Genomic DNA, 21,273 nt, shown 5'->3' on the forward strand with positions numbered 1-21,273 from the left:
TTGCCAACCCAAGCACAGCAGCAGAGCATGCCTATAACGAGGCACATAGGAGGACACGCACCATAGTAGAGAGGACTTTTGGCATCCTGAAGTCAAGATTCAGGTGCCTCGACATCACCGTAGGCAGCCTCTCTGGCACAGGTCTGCAAGATCATTTTGACCTGTGCCACCTTGCACAACATATGTGTAAGAAGGAACATTCCCCTCTATGAACCAGACCTACAAATGCCTGAAGAGGAGGAAGAGGAGGATGCTGTCCATCAACATGAGAGGGACCATACAAACAATCTAGCAGGATTGCGTCTGAGACAGCACTTTGTACAAAACTTCTTTTAACTCTAGTCACCACCACCACTGTCTTACCATATGTCATTAAACACCTCACTTCATCACTCAATCATGGTCTGGGTAATTATTTATGCCTCACATGATCCCTAAGAATCATAATCAGAGTTTAGCCTCATGGAGCATTGCAGAAATACAGATTAGGATACTGAAAAAGCCACATCACATTTGATGGGTATGAATGTACAGCCAACATCACACACAGTGTTAATGGCATATATCCTGTCTATTTCACATTTGAAGGGCAATATCAGAGGACCACAGCTATGAGACACATCCATGTTGCCAGCATGGTCCATTGCAGCATATGACACACAACTAAGACACCATCAATCATAATTTTAAAAAGTCCTCCTTACATGAGGCAGTGGATGTGTAATTTTATTGTTAACAGGAATGTATAACCAGACCCTTGGCAGCAGTAAGTGTGACATCAGCTATCTCTGCAAGGAGCATGTGTGACAAGAAGTCCATGTAAGCTGCAAATCAATAGCATGAGTGCCCCAGGTATGACAAGCACTGCTCACAAGATATGCCCTGTGCATGCCATCCCAGGTAATAAGTTGCCATGTTTTCAGTCTCTCCCCACCCTTCTCTAGGGGGGCCCTGTAAATTGACTATTTGTACCCTGATAACCTTAATCTACACACACCCAGACTCCCATTATGACTCCTGTGTGCTTCCCTCTTTAGTATGGCAAGCCATAGTCATAGTTCATCTGTCTGCATGGACTTCAGGTCCGATAATACATTGCCAGGTAGTCTGTAGGACCTGTAATCACCTGTCCATTGCTTCCCATGTGAAAGGTACTGTTGGCCCTTTGAACTTGATTCTCACCTACATGGCTTGTGAGAGACTGAAGCTGCACACACCTGTGAGCACTTCCATGCAGACCAGCCATTTGAACTTGCACTGCCATTGCTGCTGCCTGGAACTGCTTAGAAGCTGCCATTTTATGTATTTCTTAGTTGTGCATTGCTGTATAACTCACTTGTGCAACACAGGCCTTGGGTTATTGTGTAACGTTGTAGCCCACAGCACAAATACAGGTTATAGTTTCCACAGTGTTGTTCTAGCTTTTCCCAGTCAGAGTCTGCTCACTGTGTATTTGCCTTGTTCATGTTTGTTCCTGACCGAGCCTGCATCCTGTAAGCCTGACTGGTTCCTGTCTTTGTGTTACCATAGAGGTTCACTGTGGCTACATTTGTCTCAAAGTTGCTTTCCATGCCCTCTCTTTCCACCTGGGGTATTGTGTCTGGTAGGTGTACGATGAATCCTCAAATAGATTGTATAGTGTAATCAGTGTACTTATCGTACCATGGTCTGGGACATGTATTCAAATAGCCTAATCCAGGCCCCATCCCTTGTCTGGGTTTCATGTATGCATGAGTGACAAACAGTGACAGTGTACTATGGCTGTATGGATGGATTTGGTACGGTGCCTGCAGCACAACAAACAACGTTTGCTAATGTGTATGAAAGGACAAAACATGTTTGTGCCCTGATGGTCCACACACAGATTCACATTGGCCGCAACCCATTGATGGTGCTTGCGTGGCGACTAGCTGTGAGATTAATCAGCACAGAGACATTGATGTTCCCTGTTGCAGTGGGAATTTTAAAGGCCACCCTGTGTACAAATGTTGTGATGAAACCTGCCTGTTTCATATTACTGATCCATTAAGTTTGTGAGCACACCAAGGTTGCCCTATTGTCAGCCTCATAAAACTTCTGCAGTGCCATAGCTGGACTATCTCCATGTGTGTTGTCAATTTCTCTTTGGCTTTCGGTCAATTCTGCTTTGAAGGATACTCTGTTAATGCAGGGAATGGCTCCACAGACACGTGATTAGACCTGCACGTAACTGTGACAACATGGAGGCCAATACTGATACAGGGTACACATGGCCACACACTTGAACTGGACACCTTTGTGCAATGAACCACTGGAAAATGTGAACACATGCAGCATGGTCTGCTGGTCCTCCACTGTCACAGGAGAAACATAGGTCATTTATATGACTCAAACCTTGGTGTAACATTACTTTTTTGGATTGGTTTTGGACTCTGTGTCACAAACACTGTACCTACCTAGCATTTTCAAATGCCTGACTCATGGGTAGTATACAAACAAGTGACCAGGAAGTGGTATCCAACATTCCAGTACATGTGATGGCATGCCCTTGTAACATTGCCATTATTAACCGTCCTCTATCTATCCTGTGCACAGTTTGTCATGGGAGATGTTTTGTCCCCAAAGTCAGGGAAGTTCACACAGCATTAGATGCTACGGGTATGATAAACACATATCCTGACGGATGTACCACACTGAATGGCATCTGATGGTTATCCACATTTACAAAACATGCATACAAGCACATTATTCAAAAAACGTCTTGTGACATTTACACAGAGGCACAACAACAATTGAAAAAGCCAATTCACAGACAAAAACACACAGGCAATGAGTGAATGCGTAAAGTTGCGTAGCCTTGCTATCCTCTATTGACGCATCACCTGCTCAAACTAGGGAATACCAATTTATATTCCAAATGTTTGGGTTTCTGTTGCGTCAACTAAGAGTGCTAATCCCCCACAAAAACATGAGTATTATGGTCCACAGTAGTGTGGTCTGCCACATGTGCCGAAACACTGGAACACACAATGCAGGCCCTAACAGCCTATCTCTGTATAGTTATGTACGTTAAAATTAGAGAAATGACACAAACACAGTTAAAGACAGATATTTTGATGCAAACGCGTAAAAAAAGACGCATATGCGTAAAATTTTGCCGCATATGCGTTGAAAAATGATGCTCACAGCCATTATACATCCATTGGTCCCTAGCTGTAATTCCTACAGTGCACCCCATGAAATTGGTTATCAATGAAAAATATATTGAACTCTGAATGTGGGGGATTTTTAAGCATTTGCGTCAAAAGATTTAGACGCAAAGCCCGTAAGCGTAATAAAATGTCCACGCATCATAATAAAAACGCATCGCATTTGAGACAGGAAGTGATGTAATAGGATATCCTGTTTACAGGAATGGTACAGTGGGTGTACTTTCACTTTCACTTTGCAGTCTGTGATTATTCTAGACTGTGTGGCTGTGCTGAGAGTTTTGTCTGTCCAAATTGTGCTTTTGTCTCCTGTGTGCCATTCTAATTGTCATCTGTTGTTTTTGTAATTGTCTCAGTTATTCAGCGTAAAGTGTGTTTTTGTCTTTTTTGTTGTCTAATTTTGTCTTTGTACTGTTGGGAGTGTGTAGTGGGTATTGTTAGTTGGGGTATTGTTGGGCTGTTTGTGGGTTATTTAAGTTTCATTTTCCTCCCTCCTTGCCCTGTATTTTCCTCTTTACCCTTTCCTATCCCTATTATTTTTGTCATGCTGGGTAGGCCACGTCTGGGGAGAATGGGTGTGGAGGAGCTGGGGGCATTCATTTGGCTGGTGTGCCACTTTTTCCCCCTGATGTTAGAGGCTGGTGGCAGGGTGATACAGGGGTATCATACAGAGGCGAGGAGGCTCAGGTGGTTTAAAGTGCCATAACATCTGAAGCGAATATTCAGCACACAGCACAATGACCACCAACACAAGCCTCGCTGGGCTGACCTTGTTACCAGAAAGCAAGACCTGCTGGACCACCTGGGTGTGGTGATTGGTGACGCTGTTGGTGAGTACAATTCAGACTAATGTGCACATTTAAAAGCTCTGTAATGACAGTAGCCGATTTGTTAACATGCTGCATGCAATGTTTCTGGACATGTGGAATTCAAGTTAAATATAGAGTGGCCATGATTTATACAATATTTGCTACACATTACCGTCATTTGTTGACGCAAAAGCTGAACAAACTTACAAAACACAACTTGATCTTGTAAATTAGTGCTGCTTTGACGTCAATAGATGAAGGTAATGCTGCTCAAACTTATGTTTTATTCATGGTCTGTGAGTTTTCCAGGAATGAGAAGTATTTCACATGCTAAAGCAAGGAATGAATGTAGTCCCCAATTATTTGGAATACATGTCTGAACTGTATTCATGGCCATACATACAAAGTTCTTCCTAACCTCTGGTAATATCTTAGGCTGATACTTTGACTTGGTTTGTGCAGCATTTAAATTAGAAATGGATGCCAAAGTAATGCACACGGGATAATATATACATGTTTGGTGCTACTTTATATAGCTGTAGCGTAAAACATGAATCAAATGCTACAAATTGAAGAAGAAAAAAATATCTGGCCCTCTGTTCATTGTTCCTGTGTGTTTTAATTTGCCTTGGGCACAATTGCTGGAACAGAGCTGATGCATTTGCCATCTGTGTCACTTTATAACCATTCTATTCTGATAAGTTAATGGACATCATGGGATACCTGAACTTTGTGAATGCATGGTCACAAATCATTACTTGCATGATGTTGGGCAAGGGACCCCTGACCACTTCCATCACACATATAAAGTGACGAAATAGTTTGCTAGTTTACGTTTGGTACACCCCTGCTGATCTAGTGCAGCATATGTACAATAGTTAACTTCCCAGTATGAAGGCTATCACAGGCATGGGTGTATGCTAAGATCAGCAGACCAGAATTCCTGTGACTGCTGCCATTCCCAAGGTGCATACATATTGAGACATACCTCATCAAGATTGCCACAGTCGGACATTTGCTAAACCATGTATCAATTAGGGGACAGTGTAAGTTTGTTGTATACCCGCAGATCACCCAACTTGGCAAATGCAAGATGATGAATGTGGCTACCTGTGATTTACAATACCCGATATAGGTAAACAAGGTAATGAGTGACACATTTCAGGTGCAATGACTACACCTGTGCCCATGCATTCTGTCGCGGATGATCAAAATAGACACTGTCAGCATATATTTCTTTGTTGTTTTGATTTTGATAAATGGCCAATCCATGTTTAGCCTAAAATTGTCATCAAGTAACACACAGGATCCCTGCCATCATGGTGTCATAGGGGGCATATCCGGCTCTGGGTACACTGGCAATGTGGCATATGTAACCTACAGACAATACAGGCCCATATGTAATGGACCACAGAAAGCATAATAATTCATGAGCTAAACTCAACCCACATGAGCATCACACAGTAACTGATTGTCCCTTGATGCACAAGCCACAATACCTGAGTGACTGGTATTGCAGTGCACCAGGAATTTGGCTTTACAAGTCTCTCATAAGAACAAATGAAGAAATGGAGTACTATCTATAAATTAATCTGCAACCAACTGAGTAATGAGGTTTGTCACCACATGTTTGTTAGGGCCACTGCATGTGTGCATATGTGTGTTTATCACTAACTGGAGTGACCGGGTCAATACATGTTTGCAGTGGTATGTCTGTTGGGGTGTCTACATGCCTGAGGTGCTGGTCTATCATATATAATGTCACACACAGTAATTTTTTGTTCCAAGTGTTGTACAGTGCGCAGACATTAAGCACATTTCCCCCTTCCATGTTTCACAGGTGGACCAGCCTCCTACTCAATTGGAGAAGTGGCTCGATTTGCAGACCCATACATATCCAGTAAGTGTTGATATGTTAGTTCTGAGTTGTGTTTGAAGCTGCTGTGTGATTGACTCCTGTGTGTCGGATACATAGCAAGGAATGATTTGCTGGCACATGATCTGATATGGGACTTGACTGGCGTTTGCCTTGTTTTTCCATATTTGAGTTGGACAATCAGTGGCGTAGAGTCATATTTTGGGAATCTAGTGCTGCGCTGTAGGCATGGGCAGGTGAACAGGGTGATATTAGTTGCTCCATTTATGCCAATTAAAATTTTGGTGGTAGCCATTTTCATAATTTAGTTAGCAAGTCATACCCTGATTCACACAGACCAGGGATGCCAAAGTATTACCCACAGACTTGAGCCTCCCTGCTAACTAATGAACTTGTAGGACTGTATGTTTGACTTCCTAGCAGCATCTAGCTCCACATGTTGTGCTATGTTTATGTGGCACTTGAGTAGAATGTCATAGGTGTGCATGCAGCTCAAGCCCAGATGGGTGCTTGCATCTATGTGCTTGTTTTTGGAAAGATTATTAGTGGTAGCAAATGATGTGGACAATTGTCCGCAATTAGGAACATAAATGTGGATGTGATTGTCCAATGTTTGTGTCTATCCTAGTTGAAAGCCCTCCTTACCTGTGGTGGAATGACTAAACCCATGGACAGCTGTCCACAGCTTCCTGGCTGTCCTTGATGTTTGAAAGTATGTGTTGCATGTCCATCACCCCCTGAGGCACAGTGTTAGTGCTCTGAAATATGTGTACCTAGGTGTGAGGATCCCAGTGTAGAAGACAGACATGTAATTCCAACATTCATTTGATCCGACCTAGGATACCCCCTCATGATTAGCAACTGCATACCATCCTTGCAATTCCATTTACAAATCACAGATCTTGTGGGCCTTGATTGTCATTCAGAAGATAGTCATTAGTTGGCCTGTCATATATGGACTACTTGCAGCATTTGTATTGTGACTAATGGCATAACAATGATTCATAGATCATTTAAGTAGGTACACCCATTTTTGAGCATTGCTGTGCTGTTAGATAGGAGATGTGTATGCTGCATTGGCATGCACTTCCTCAGGGACAATCTAACATCTGAACTGTGATTTGGGATGTTTAAGCTAATTTTGAGGAAGTGTTTGAATATCATCAGTAGAAGTATCACACAATGATGTAACTAATGTTTGGCTATCTTATTTTTTACAGCTGCCAATATGGATGCCAATCAGATCCAAGAATTGCAGAGGAGAGCGATGTGAAGTGAATGTGGAGTCTGGGTTCCGCAACATGGCACGGTGTTATCCCCATGAGAGAGCCACAGGGGTCTGGAGGGCATTTGCCCAAGGGGGGTCCATCCATGTCCACAACAGCCGCAACCACCACCACCACCACTCCGACCCAAGTGGTACCAAGGATGACAGCCACCGTTGCAGGTCCCTCAACACCATCTGCTCCTGGACCACTAACATCAGCTCTTGCACCTCCCCCTACAAGCGTGGCACGAGCACCTGCCAAACCATCCACTAGTGGCACACAGACCACTCCTGTTGCAGTCATTGACAATGTGGAATTTAGGAACATGCAACGTGACATGCAATGGATGTTGCGCAGGATGGACAGGCTGCAGCAGGAGGTGTCCCGCAACAGCAGGAGACTGCGTGGGATAAAAAAGATCCTGCAGAGGGCAAACTTGTAACTGTTGGACCCTCAGCCATGATTCCCTCCCCTCCCTCCTCTTTCCTGGTCCTTATATTTAGTGGGTTTAGGGGGCTTAGTGTTAGGTTAGAATAAGCTGTATAAGTGGGTTGAGGGGTGGAGGGGATTATATTTTTACGTGTTTTATTTGTGGGTGGGTGGGTGTGGATGATGTTGGGTTTTTGTGAATAATATATATATATACTTATATATACATATATATACATAGTCTTTTCGAGTCACGAGACCGAGGGACTCCTCCCTTTCGGCTCCATTGCGCATGGGCGACGACTCCATCTTAGATTGTTTTCCCCGCAGAGGGTGAGGTAGGAGTTGTGTATATAGTAAAGGTGCCCATGCAGTGGAGTAAGTATGTATGTACATAATGTGTATAAAAGTGATATATATTTACAAATTTACAAATGTACAACTTTCATCAACTTATAACGGCTACAGGCTCCTGGGGAGGCGGGAGGGCGCATGTGAATCTGCAGCGTCTCATGCCACGAACAGATGTACACTGGGTAAGTGACATTTCCCGTTCGATGGCATGTGTAGCTGCAGATACACATGCTGTGCATAGACTAGTAAGCAGTTATCTCCCGAAAGCGGTGGCTTAGCCTGTAGGAGTTGAAGTTGTCTGAAATAATGTTCGTAATACAGCCTGTCCTACTGTGGCTTGTTGTGTTGTTAACACATCTACACAGTAATGTTTTGTGAATGAATGAGGCGTAGACCATGTGGCTGCCTTACAGATTTCTGTCATAGGTATACTTCCTAGAAAGGCCATTGTGGCACCTTTCTTCCTAGTGGAGTGCGTCTTCGGCGTAATAGGTAGATCTCTTTTTGCTTTAATATAGCAGGTCTGAATACATTTCACTATCCATCTGGCAATGCCTTGTTTGGATATTGGATTTCCTGCATGAGGTTTTTTGAAGGCTACAAACAATTGTTTTGTTTTGCGAAACTGTTTTGTTCTATCAATATAGTACATTAGTGCTCTTTTAATGTCTAACGTATGTAAGGCTCTTTCAACTACCGAGTCTGGTTGTGGAAAAAAGACTGGGAGTTCCAATGTTTGGTTTAGGTGGAACGGTGATATAACTTTTGGTAAGAATTTGGGATTTGTACAGAGAACCACTTTATATTTATGTATTTGTATAAAGGGTTCTTGTATAGTAAATGCTTGAATTTCACTCACTCTTCTAAGAGATGTGATAGCTATTAGGAAGGTTACTTTCCAGGTTAAGTATTGTACCTCACAAGAATGCATGGGTTCAAATGGTGGACCCATGAGTCATGTTAATACAATATTGAGGTTCCACAAGGGAACTGGTGGTGTTCTCGGGGGTATGATTCTTTTTAAACCCTCCATAAATGCTTTGATGACTACGATTCTAAAGAGTGATGTTGAATGTGTAATCTGCAGATAGGCAGATATTGCTGTGAGATGTATTTTAATGGAAGAAAATGCTAGTTTAGATTTTTGTAAGTGTATTAAGTAGCTTACGATGTTTTTTGCGGAAGCATGTAGTGGTTGAATTTGATTATTATGGCAGTAATAAATAAATCTTTTCCATTTGTTTGCGTAACAATGTCTTGTAGTAGGTTTTCTAGCTTGTTTAATGACCTCCATACATTCTTGTGTAAGGTCTAAATGTCCAAATTCTAAGACTTCAGGAGCCAGATTGCTAGATTGAGCGATGCTGGATTCGGGTGTCTGATCTGTTGTTTGTGTTGAGTTAACAGATCTGGCCTGTTTGGTAGTTTGATATGAGGTACTACTGAGGTCTAGTAGTGTTGTATACTATGGCTGGCGAGCCCAGGTTGGTGCTATTAGTATTAGTTTGAGTTTGTTTTGACTTAATTTGTTTACCAGATACGGAAGGAGTGGGAGAGGGGGAAAAGTGTAAGCAAATATCCCTGACCAGCTCATCCATAACGCATTTCCCTTGGAGTGTGGGTGTGGATACCTGGACGTGAAGTCTTGGCATTTTGCGTTTCCTTTTGTTGCGAATAGGTCTATTTTTGGTATTCCCCAGCGTTGGAAGTAAGTTTTTAGTATCTGGGGATGAATTTCCCATTTGTGTGTTTGTTGGTGATCTCGACTGAGATTGTCGGCTAACTGGTTTTGAATCCCTGGGATATATTGTGCTATTAGGTGAATGTGATTGTGAATCGCCCAATGCCAAATCTTTTGTGCTAAGAGACACAGTTGTGATGAGTGTGTCCCTCCCTGTTTGTTTAGGTAATACATTGTTGTCATGTTGTCTGTTTTGACAAGAATGTGTTTGTAGGCTATTAGCAGCTGAAATGCTTACAATGCTAGAAACAATGATAACAGCTCTAGATGATTTATATGAAGTTGCCTTTGTTGAGCATCCCATTGTCCCTGTATACTGTGCTGATTGAGGTGTGCTCCCCACCCTATCATGGAGGCATCTGTTGTGATCACGTATTGAGGCACAGGGTCATGGAATTTAAATGTATAGGATTCCACCATTGAAGCGAGGAGTGTGTTTGGCGGTCTATCAACACTAGATCTTGAAGTTGGCCCTGTGCTTGTGTCCATTGTGTTGCTTGGCATTGTTGTAATGGACGCATGTGTAGTCTTGCGTTTGGGACAATGGCTGTGCATGAAGACATCATGCCTAGGAGTTTCATTACAAACCTCACTTGATAGTGTTGGTTTGGGTGCATGTTTAGTATTACATTTTGGAAGGCTTGTACCCTTTGTGGACTTGGAGTGGCAATCTCTTTTTGAGTGTTGATTGTTGCTCTTAAGTATAGTTGTATTTGACACGGTTGTAGATGTGATTTTTGGTAGTTTATAGAGAACCCTAGTTTGTGAAGGGTTTCTATGACATATTTTGTGTGTAGAAGACACTGTTGCTGAGTGCTGGTTTTTATTAACCAATCGTCTAAGTAAGGGAATATGTGCATGTGCTGTCTCCTGATATGAGCAGCTACTACTGCAAGGCATTTTGTGAATACCCTTGGTGCTGTTGTTATCCCGAACGGTAACACTTTGAATTGGTAATGGACGCCTTGGATTACAAACCTCAAGTATTTCCTGTGAGAAGGATGTATGGGTATGTGGAAGTAAGCATCCTTGAGATCTAATGTTGACATGTAGTCCTGTTGTTTGAGCAAGGGAATCACGTCTTGAAGTGCCACCATGTGAAAATGATCTGATTTGATGTAAAGATTTAGGTGGTCATTCTGACCCTGGCGGTCTTTGACCGCCAGGGCGGAGGACCGCGGGAGCACCGCCGACAGGCCGGCGGTGCTCCAATGGGGATTCCGACCGCGGCGGTAAAGCCGCGGTCGGACCGGCACCACTGGCGGGGTCTCGCCAGTGTACCGCGGCCCCATTGAATCCTCCGCGGCGGCGCAGCTTGCTGCACCGCCGCGGGGATTCCGACCCCCACTACCGCCATCCAGATCCCGGCGGTCGGACCGCCGAGATCCGGATGGCGGTAGGGGGGGTCGCGGGGCCCCTGGGGGCCCCTGCAGTGCCCATGCCACTGGCATGGGCATTGCAGGGGCCCCCGTAAGAGGGCCCCTACATGTATTTCACTGTCTGCTGCGCAGACAGTGAAATACGCGACGGGTGCAACTGCACCCGTCGCACAGCTTCCACTCCGCCGGCTCGATTCCGAGCCGGCTTCATCGTGGAAGCCTCTTTCCCGCTGGGCTGGCTGGCGGTCTGAAGGCGACCGCCCGCCAGCCCAGCGGGAAAGTCAGAATTACCGCCGCGGTCTTTCGACCGCGGAACGGTAACCTGACGGCGGGACTTTGGCGGGCGGCCTCCGCCGCCCGCCAAGGTCAGAATGAGGGCCTTAGTGTTCTGAAGTCTAATATGGGTCTCAGTGTTTTGTCCTTTTTTGGAATTAGGAACTACAGGGAGTAAACACCTGTTCCTTTTTGATGACTGGGTACTAGTTCTATTGCTCCTTTTTGTAACAATGCTTGGACTTCTAGTTGTAACAGATCTAAGTGTTGTCTGGACATGTTGTGTTCTCTTGGAGGCACATCTGGTGGCAAATGTAGGAATTCTATGCAATAACCATGTTGGATAATGGCTAGGACCAACGCGTCCGTAGTCATGTGTTCCCAGTTTTGGTAATAATCTGTGAGCCTCCCCCCCACTGGTGTTGTGTGGTGGGGGTTTGTGACATTGAAGTCACTGTTTAGTTTGTGGGGTTTTTGGGCTTTGGAATTTCCCTCTTGTTTTAGGGAACTGTCCACCCCTATATTGTCCTCGAAACCCTCCTCTCTGATATTGGCCCTCATATGTTGGCCTGACTTGTGAGGTGGAAGACTCTGTGGTCTGGGCCCGAAACCCCCCTCTAAAGTGCAGCTTCCTAAAAGTACCTCTGCTCTGTGGGGAGTAGAGCGCGCCCATGACTTTGGCCGTGTCAGTGTCTCTCTTCAGTTTGTTTATTGCTGTATCCACCTCCGGCCCAAACAATTGTTCTCCGTTAAAAGGCATATTCAGCACAGCCTGCTGGATTTCTGGCTTAAATCCGGAGGTTCGTAGCCACGCGTGTCTTCGAATGGTTACTGCCATGTTCACTGTCCTGGCGGCCGTGTCTGCTGAGTCCATAGCCGACCTTATTTGGTTGTTGTAGATAGTTTGGCCCTCCTCGACAACCTGTTGGGCACGTTTGTGGAACTTCTTGGGAAGGTGCTGAATGAGATGTTGCATTTCATCCCAATGTGCCCTGTCATATCTTGCCAGTAGAGCTTGCGAATTGGCAATTCGCCATTGATTGGCTGCCTGTGCTGCCACCCTCTTGCCTGCTGCATCGAATTTCCGACTTTCTTTGTCGGGCGGTGGTGCGTCTCCTGAAGTTTGTGAGTTAGCCCTTTTCCGGGCTGCTCCTACTACCACCGAATCAGGAGTTAACTGTTGTGTAATGTACACAGGGTCCGTAGGGGGAGGTTTATATTTTTTCTCCACCCTAGGTGTGATGGCTCTGCTCTTGACTGGGTCTTGAAACACCTGTTTGGCGTGTTTTAACATGCCTAGCAACACTGGCAAACTTTGGTATTGGCTGTGCGTAGATGATAGGGAATTGAACAAGAAGTCATCTTCTATGGGCTCCGCATGCAATACTACGTTATGAAAAGTAGCTGCCCTGGAAACCACCTGCATGTAAGCAGTACTGTCCTCAGGTGGTGATGGCCTTGCTGGGTAGCAATCTGGACTATTATCTGAGACCGGTGCATCATACAAATCCCATGCATCCGGGTCATCTTGGCTCATCCCTGTGTGCGTTGGTGACTGCATCATTGGGGGTGTTGCTACTGGGGACAGATGTGGCAAGTGCGGTGGCGATGGCTGTGGAGAAAACTGTGGTGGTGTTTTTTCTTTAGCCGCTTTTGCTTTTGGCTGCATTTCCGCCTCATGGAATTCGAGCTTCCTCTTAATCTTTTTTGGAGGGAGAGTTCTGATTTTCCCTGTGTCTTTTTGTATATGGAGCCTCCTCTGGGTATGGTCTTGTTCTCCCATGCCGAGTTCTTGTTCAAACCTGTAGCCTTGTAATTGTGTGGAAAGGCCTTGTTCTTCTGTATAGGAGCTGTGTTTCGGCTCCGAGGCAGCATGTTTCAGCACCGAAACCTTTTCGGCAGTCTTTTTCGGTTCCGAGGAAACCTTTTTGGCTTTAGGGGTGCCAATCTCTCGGTGCCGAGTCTGGTCGGAGCCGGTATCTCGGTGCTGAGTTTGTTCGGAGCCGGTATCTCAACCGGAGTCGGATGTCTTCGGCTGCTGGGTGCGGTGCGATGTTTGGTCATCGTGTTTTCGGGTAAAGCCATGGCCTGTCGGCTGTGGCGTCCCATTGGCCTTCATGATTCTTGAGTGAGTTTTTGCCGGGGCTGGTTTACTCACGGTTTGTTGAGTCTTCGGCTGCTCACTCTCGGACTCGTCCAAGTCCGAATCTCAAATGGAGAATATCTCCTCTTCTTCGACGTCGGTGTGTCCGGCCGGTGTCGACTCCATCTGAAGTCTTCGAGCTCTACGATCCCGCAGTGTCTTCTTAGATCGAAATGTCCGACAGGCCTCGCAAGTATTCTCTTTGTGTTCCGGGGACAAACACATATTACAGACCAAGTGTTGGTCTGTATAGGAATACTTAGCTTGGCAATTGGGGCAGAAGCAGAAGGGGGTTCGTTCCATGAGCTTAGAAGATGGACCCGGTCGGGCCGACCAGGCCCGGCCGAGGAGTGGAAGCCCCGAAGGGCTGCCGGAGCTCTTCTTTCTTCGGTGTCGATGTGCTAGCACTAACCCGGTACCGAGCGCAAACAATACCGTCTAATTTTCCGATGAACCAAAACACGGAGCGAAGAGGAACACGTCTGAACCCGATGGCGGAAAGAAAACAATCTAAGATGGAGCCAACGCACATGCGCAATGGAGCCGAAAGGGAGGAGTCCCTGGGTCTCGTGACTCGAAAAGACTTCTTCGAAGAAAAACAACTTGTAACACTCCGAGCCCAACACTAAATGGCAGGATAATGCACAGCATGTGTATCTGCAGCTACACATGCTATTGAACATATATATATATATATATATATATATATATATATATATATATATATATATATATATATTTGTTTAGGATAAGATAGTATGTGTTTAGGTTAGTATATGTTGTTCTACATAGGTCCTGTCATATAAGGGGGGTGAGGGGTTGATGTTTAGAGTGTTTAGTTAAATGTGATAAGTAAGTTTATATTAGGGTAGTTAGGGCCAGTTGTGGGTAATGTGTAGTTAGGATAGGTTAGGTTAGTTAAGGTGTTTCCCCCAGTTTTTGTATCTGTTTTTTACTGTTAAATACATATTTAGGTACTCCTTTACAGTATGTGTCATATGCTTGGGGATCAGGGCCTTGGCATGGGTGAACAGTGTCAATTTAGTAAACATACATAAAGATTGTCTAGAAGAGAATTTTTAACACATTGATTTTCTGCTTAAACGTCCCTTGAAGCAGACTTTTTCAGTACAACACAGCATTATACTGTTATTTTTATATTTACTTCAGAAATAAGCCTCAGGAAGCGCAGATGATGATACAATCCAGAGCCCAGTGCATAGTTCTAAGCCCACAATCTTTCAAGGCAGTTGTCTTGACAATTGACATACATCACTAATCTCCTACATGGTTGATGTGTCACATTACACAGAGACTAAGTGGCTGTGTAAGTGCTATTTATTTTAAAGTGCTGTAGTGCAATATTTACATAGTCCAGGATTGTGAGTCCATTAGTGTGATGCATTTGATTGTGATACTAAACAGATGCAATGGGAAATGTCTTTGGACATGCTGGGGTGAAGTATCGTAAAGTGCAGAGGAACATGATTTGCCAATGAGGGAATGAGAGACAATCACAGAGCATAATGTCAAAGCAAACAGTGAGCTGGAGAACAGTGCATGTCAGCAGCTGTGGCAAAACTGGCATGTTGACAAGCACAGGACCTAGGATAAAATTACCCATTTGGCATGGACTTCTGCTATCGGGTACTCTTACGGATGAAGGTGATCTGTTCCACGTCTTCTTCTTCTGATGTGTGTGTCATCTCCTCTGCCCTTTGTAGTGGTGGGTTTGAAGGGGCAACACACACTTCAGTGTTTGAAGACATGGAGTCAGAAATCCTGGTAGCTGCCAACTGTGGGGCAATTAAGGGCAGTACTGCAGCAAGGAGGAGCTGCTGTTTCTTAAGTATAGCAGCTACATCACTGTGGTAGGCAGTCAGGTCGACCCCGAGGGTGACATTATTGCATTTGTGTACGCAGTGAAAGGTTTGGTGTGCGGGGTGTTGTGGCAACTCCCTTACTGCTTATCTTTTAAGATTTTCTTTTAATCTGCTGAAGGTTTCTATATAAGCCAAGTATCTTTAGAGTGAATTCTATACTATGAGCTAGGCTGTAAACCCTCTGAACCGCCGCCGCTAGACCCTGTACAAAAGTGTTCTTAACACCAAATTCAAGCCTGAGAGCAGCCACTGAGGCTGAGTTGTTACAAAAACCAAGGCGTCTTAGAATCTGTCCTTCCTTCATGTCAAGACAATTCCATTTAGAGATCTCTATACAGTCCAAAGCGTACGAAAGGGTGGGATCTTTGTTTGATAAGCAGTTAGTAAATGGTGGAAATGGCGCTGGCCGACTGTGTTAAAGAAGACAATTAAACCTTGAGCTTCAGAAAGAGCCTTAGAAGCATTATTAAGCATGTGATCTTGGTCACCGAGTGAAGAGGATAAAATGTCCCCAGGAAGCAATAAGATTTTACCTGCTCTAACTTACGTTGACCCGGGGACCAGGAAAAGGTAATTTTCTTACCCAATTTTTTTCCCCTAGAAAACATACTACCTGCGACTTTGATATGTTAATCTGCAAATGGTGCTGTAAGGAGTAGTGATTTAACGCAGCCAGGTGCTGATTTAGACCTTTGGGAGTGTGGTCAATCACTACTATGTCATCAGCAAATAAGAGGCAGGAGAGTGAATGTCCTCCAATTTTAGGTGCAAAGCCATCTGCATTCTGCAAGGAAAGGGGTAGATGATAGATGTATAAAGAGAATAGCAGTGGTGCCAGTAAGCAGCCCTGCTTCAAATCATTTTTGTGGGGAATTTTGACGACAGGCCCTGTTCTACTCCTAACAAAACGTTGCATCATGTTAAAGAGTGCAAAGCTATAACCAAACGTAACAAGTTTGGGCTTACAACCAGCTCATATAATTGTTTCCCCAAAACGTTCTATCTATAAAGTCTATAAATGTACATATACTGTTCAACTCCTGATCTGAACATATTTTACATTTATAATTTGCATCAATAAGATATTATCCAATGTGCTATGTTCCTTTCTAAAACCTGCTTCTTCCAGAGGGAGTATCTCATTTTCCTTGGCCCAAGAGGATAAATGCGCTCATATACTTTTCACAATTATCTTGCCAGTTGCATCCAGCAGTGCAATTTGGCAATAATGTATGAGCAGAGATTTATCTTCCTTTTTATATAGTGGGACTATGACACTCCCAATCCAGGAGTCAGGGACTCTACTTTGAGAATAGCGGTCACAGAAGACCGGGTGGAGAATTCTTGCCCAGAGCAATGGTTCTTGTTTAATTAATGACATTGGAGCCTCATTGGGGCCCTTTGCTCTGGATGCCTGCGTCGACCCAATAAATCCCTCGTTCTCTGCCACAGAGGGGGGACCCCAGCAATCCACTTCAGATCTATCACTTGTTCTCAAATCCATTTCCCAGTGCTCCTTCTCCCGGTTTTCAGCGTAAAGGGTGAGTATGTACTTTCTCCAAACGGCCTCAGCTATATGAAGGGCGCTAGACGATTTACGCTTTCCACAACCTTTAGAGATAATAGCCCAGATTTTACAGGAATTTTTGTCACTGAGGCTTCTCTCAGAGCAACCCACATCTTCTCTGCCTCTTCCTTCCTTTGCCTAGCTTCACTTCCACTTGTCTTCTTTTTTAATATTCTCCTACTCCTATCCTTGGTCTCCCATATATACTGTCTCCTTACCAATTTATTAATTTCTCTATTCATCAATAGAATGGATTGTTTTACTTTCTTTTGAGGAGGCTTACAGCGTTGATATGGATCACTTTGAGTTATATCTTCAATGAGTTTGGTAAAATAATTTAACAGGGCCACATTGCATTCATCAATATCTCTCACTGAACATTTGAGTACTTTTTTTAACAGCTGACATTTTGGCAGGGGTCCAAAAAATTCCACTTGTTTTCCTACAGAAACTAATATCCTTGCCCTTAAAATTCCAGGATTCTATGGAGGAAAGCTACATTTTTAGCGGGAGTATCAGAATCTTATGATCACTAAAAGAAATATCCTTAACTATCATATCCTCCTTTGATTGGGCGATAGCATAGAAAACCGAAATGTAATGAATAATGGAACTACTCTGTGGAGATTTGTGTGTAAAAGCTGCAGGAGAGTCTGAACGAAAACGCACATTTAAAATGATGCAACAGAGGTCCCTCAAACCTTTCAATATGGTGTGGCTCCTTTTGTCCGACCTGATTCCAGGGGGAAATAGGATGGAGGGAATATTTAGAGCGGTTTCCCTCTCTAGATCACAAACGGTTCGAAGTTGGAAATGTTAAAGTTTAAATCCCCCATTATCAATAACTCAGCCATAGTTTCATGTGGATTAGAACAAATTGCAGAAATATGATTAAACATATACAATAGAGCTATATCATAGTCCTTATCTGGTGGAATACACACATTTACTATTAGCATGGGGATTTTCCTGCCATTCTCCAATATGTGGTACGCTCTCACTATCTGAAAAAGATTTGAGGAGAAATGCAGAATAACATATTCCCATCTCGATACACCTTTTGCATGCCCTTTCGTAGAGGGTTGTGCCTTTATACTTAAGACCAAATACCTGGGACAAATTAAATCAGATATGCACCAGGTCTCTTGGATGCTAATTAAATCCACCTGTAGAGAACAAATGAGATCTAGTTTTTCGGAATGGTTCACTATTCCTGCAGCATTCCAAGAGACCCTGGAGAGACTCTGGTTAAAGGCCGGGTTGTGAGAACATTCCCTTCACCCGAGTGCTATTTAGAGCCCCTGCCAACCAACTCCAATTTCCCTTATTTGGACCAGTGAGATGATAAGGGACATCTCCATGAGCTTCACCACTCTTTCACCATGGAAAAGGGAAACTTTTACATTTTTCAAGGGGGAAGCAATGTGAGTGGGTGTTTGGTGAGGGTAAATACCATTTAAATATGAAGTGAAGGGGACTGCTGCCAATTAAAAGGAACTTCCTTACCCCATATTGGGACCACATCTATACCTCTACACTGTAATTGCTCACAATTAACTAGAATCAGGTTTATAACAGTTTTAGAGAAGAACCAGACTTTTGTCTTCATCACTCCTATATTCTGATCAAGAAAAACCCGAGCAGTATCACTACTGTCAATAAATTTTAGCTCATCAATACCTGTGAAGCAATAAATTAATAAATAATTATTTTAAATTAAATTCACATCATTAGTGTTGTCAAAGTTTTTTTTAAAGATGTTGCACAGCAGCGTGGACTGCTGTGCAACATGGTTTAAAGTAAATAAAAATAAACCCCTATGGCGTGGCCAGAATTACTTCATCACACAGCTTTTTTTATTTGCATTGCGCTATGATGCACAGCAGCCCGTGCTGCTATGTGACATCTTTAAAAACATTAATAAAGCTGAATAGCTCTCAGAGAGTTATTTGGCTTTGTTAATGTTTTGTTTTGTTGTGGATAGGTGGGCCAGAGGGGCCATTAGAAAAAAATACAATATATTAAACAAGCCATACCAGGAAGGTGTGATGAGCAGGGATTGAGCATTAAGAACAGACAGCAAGAAGTGGGTAGGAAAGAAATACAAGCGATGTGCGGGTAGCAAAAACAGACAGCAGGAGGGGAGGGAGGTATGAGGAAGCACCAATAATGGTCAGTGGGAGGAGGACGGGGGTGCAGTGGGGACAGCAACACGAGGAAGCAGAAGGAGGGCAGAACGCAGACTGCAGAGACATGCACTCCTCAAGAGTGCATGTCCAAAAGTAGACTAAAAATACCTGCAGGTGTCAGCGGCCAGTGTAAGGACAGCTGTACCTTGTCAGTGCTCCTCAGCAGACATGACGCTGAAGCAACGGCAAGACACCAAAGCCACTGTACAATCAGAAGCAAGGAAACCAGAGACGTGGAGGCCAATCAGTGGTAAGTAATGGGACGACTTTAAGCCCTTTTAAGATTATTTTTTTTGTTTTCAAGAGATTTCTCAAGCACAGCTCAAGTGCTGTGCATGCGAAACCTAAAAAGGCCTTGATTGCTGATGGGAGAAATCTGTCAAATACTATGAGGGTGTAACAGTTAATATACATAATGTTCTTTGAATGCATCACTTGACTAGAGGAATTATGTGAAACCTCTATAGGTTCCAGGTCCCATATTCAAATAAAGTGTCAGTTTAATGGAAAATGTTTATCTTCATATGGGATAAAGCTCTACGGACTTTCAAGAAAAATGCCAATCATAGCAACTTTAAGAGGCGTGGAGTATTCAGCCCCTACCAATACTTGCTATTGGCCTAAATGAAAACTCTCCAAAATTGGGTACAGGTGAACATTTACAAAGTATGAGTTTAAAGCAACTGATAAGAAAGATCCCACTGGGAACATTTCTATTTGTACCAGCTCAATAGCAAGAAAATATCTACAACAAGGCAGCTGGCATCCACAGCCATAAAAACAACAGTATCAGAATTCTTAACGGGACCCAGCCAGTTCGCTAATATTATTAGAGAGCACTCGTATCACATAACAACAATTGAGCAAAAACCTTCAAATAAAATCAGTTAGTTTAGTTCCTTATGAAAAGTGAAAATTAACTTCAAAGGCAATCAGTAGTAGTTGAGTTGTGAATCAGGATGTTTTAATAGGTAGGAGGACGTTCGAAGGGAGTGCTAAAAGCTCTAGAAGAGAATGAGGAGTTACAGATAATTTTACTTTATAGGTAGAAAGCTCTGGATCAAAGAAAGTACTTTAAGAACAACTACATCATGGTTTATATACCTCCTCTTGAATGCTAACTAATGGGGTTGTATTGAAATAATCTCAACATGTCAAATAGGCTACAATTTTATATATGAACAAAATTAGTGATTATGCAAACCAATTGATAAGATGATTGAGCAAAAGAATGGCTACTGCAAAATAGGTAGATTAGCTACCTTTCACTTCCAAGCGATGATAACCAACAGAAAAAAAAGTACTTCACTTAGAATTGATTTATTTTAAGCATTTCTACAGTGCATACCTAGCCATGGGTCACCAGAGCCCTCTACACAAAACAGAGTAGTATAGATACATTTTCAGAAAAGAGCAATAGAAACAGTAGAGAATATGGTATTTACTAATAACCAGGGAGGTAGCATCTAAAGAGGTGTGTTGTCAGATCTTTTGAGAAACAGAAGAGAATCAGGGTTTAGCATACAGTGGTCAGGTATGGTGTCCAATAGTCTTGGGTAATGGCACGGAATTGATTTGTGTGCTAAATATGCAATCTTTAAATCAATTCAAACATCAAGTGGGAGCCAGTAAAATACTATGTTTCATTTTAGTTCAGAGCATATTTCTATGATCATCACAAAACACACAGAAAAAACGTTTTAAAACCAAAATTCGAAGAAAAAAAATGTATTTATATTCTGTCATCTAATATCTTTGCCTTTGCGCCGGTGCCATATTACCATAAAAAGGTGGTGCACTTTCCGTTGCACCTTGTAAAGGCAGCCCTCTGGAGGAATGGAAAGGGGTCCCATGGACCCACAGACAACCCCTTTCAGGCGGGGTCAGTGACTTAATGCACGTGCCTAAAATTTTCATGGTAAAGACATGCATGGTTAAAGCATAAGCATGGTAAAAACATGTGGTAAGTGCATGCGTAGTAATGACCATACGTTGTACTTATCACTTTCTAAAGGCATGCATGGTAACTGCATGCGTTGTTCCATCATACATCTCCCTTGTCGCTTTACTGAAGGAGCTACCCTAAACATGCAGATTATGATTTATAGCTAATTTAAGAGGCAATTTGTGGTTTGAATCTCCAAAAAAAACTCTTGTTTCCAGTGTAACAATGC

General features: G+C 43.3%; 1 protein-coding gene across 33 annotated transcripts in view; it reads right to left on the reverse strand.

Moving 5' to 3' along the window:
- EPB41L3 (erythrocyte membrane protein band 4.1 like 3) overlaps positions 1 to 21,273 on the reverse strand; it is an 826,134-nt gene that overhangs the window by 417,245 nt on the left and 387,616 nt on the right. The gene's annotated exons all lie outside the window — the stretch shown is intronic.

This window comes from Pleurodeles waltl, chromosome 2_2 (genome assembly GCF_031143425.1).
Source record: "Pleurodeles waltl isolate 20211129_DDA chromosome 2_2, aPleWal1.hap1.20221129, whole genome shotgun sequence".
NCBI lineage: Eukaryota > Metazoa > Chordata > Amphibia > Caudata > Salamandridae > Pleurodeles > Pleurodeles waltl.